The sequence below is a fragment of the Nannospalax galili genome, unplaced genomic scaffold (assembly GCF_000622305.1).
Source record: "Nannospalax galili isolate Female #2095 unplaced genomic scaffold, S.galili_v1.0 scaffold280, whole genome shotgun sequence".
Taxonomy (NCBI): domain Eukaryota; kingdom Metazoa; phylum Chordata; class Mammalia; order Rodentia; family Spalacidae; genus Nannospalax; species Nannospalax galili.
The window spans coordinates 6,145,613-6,147,161 of NW_008347808.1; positions in this window are offsets into that span (position 1 = coordinate 6,145,613).

Consider the following 1,549-nt stretch of genomic DNA (forward strand, 5'->3'; position numbering starts at 1 on the left):
AGTGTAAGGGAGGGGGGTGGGAAGGGTATACAAGGAACCTAGGGGATAAAGGGAAAGAAGGAGCTCAAGAGAGGTCGGACCGTAGAAGGGTATTAGTAAGGGAGAAAGGGGGGAAATGGGGGCACCTTAGGAGGGAAAACCATGATGGAGGGGTGAGACAATGTGAGAGATAAACAATGCCTAGCTAGCTTCAAAAACCAGTGAGAACCATATTACTCCTACAACCTACTGACAAATTATACACAGCAAATCACGAAATATATGTCTAGGTAAGGTTTATCTGAGAACAACTCATCTTTGTCTGATTTATCTACATGACACACAGTAATTAAAAATACCAGACTGGTGGAAGTAACCTTCTTGGATGTTTAACAGACATACTTTGAGGTCTATAATAATTTGGTCAGAGGTAAATAAAGGACAGTTTTTGCTCCTTGCCCTCCCAGGTCAACTAGTTCCAGGGGACTATGAGCATCTCTCAAAATGTCCTATAATGGTAGTGAGTCACCTGTCCTCTTGATCAAGGAGGCCGAGGAGACCCCACCAGATGAACTTGAACCAGTGTTTTGTCTATAAAAAGGAGGGTCAGCACAGAGGAATCATTTTCTCCATGCTTCCAAGTGAAGCTAATCATGGTGGAGCAGGACCTTTGACTTATCTTCACATAGGCGGAACTGGTAAAAGAAAGAAGCCAGGGGCTCCTCCCAAGCCCATGTGACCCCTGAGGAACAGATCCTCAAACGACCTTAAGAGTAAAAATAAATCGGTTTTATGTGGACCAACTGTATGTCCTTAAACACCCAAAAGGAAAATATAACCAAAGATTAAATGGGCCAACATAATTTCATGAGTCCATATGTATAGCTAAAGGCTACATAACAAGCAACAATGCCAGACAAGCGATACCTTCTTTTCAGTTGTTGGCCACAGTGGCCAAAGGGATTCCCAAATAGTACCCTGGCTGGGAAAATGAACAGCAGACCCCAATCTTATCCAAAGGAATATAGACAACTTATTACCGCTAGATGAAGAACAACTGACCCTCCTAAAACAAAGGCCTCTATATAGGCTGACTAGATTCACCAGAAGGGCAAGTAGTGGGGAATGGCTGGGGGTGCCGACAACACAGCAGACGGTAGCAGGGATATCAGGGTATAAGGGCTCTAGTTGGGGGAGGGAGGCTATAGGAGGGTGCTACCTGGGAAGTGGGTGTATAGTTGAATATTTAAAAAATAATAATTCTTCAAAGCATAAAAATTTTCTCCTTAATAATTAGTAGATGTGAAAAACATTACCATCGAAATATTCCTGATGACTTTATATCCATGCTCAGATGCCATGGAGCTCAGAAAGTAATGAGCTGTGACTAGTAATAATCAGATATATAGACATTAGAAACACATGTGTATCGTAGTGTCAATTGTATTAAAAATAAATTTTTCTGTATGAAACTGTATTTTTTAATAATGAAATGGAGATCTTTTTCAAAGTTTAAAACCTCATTAATTTATGTCTTATAGGGTTTATACTGAGTACAATATTGTATAAC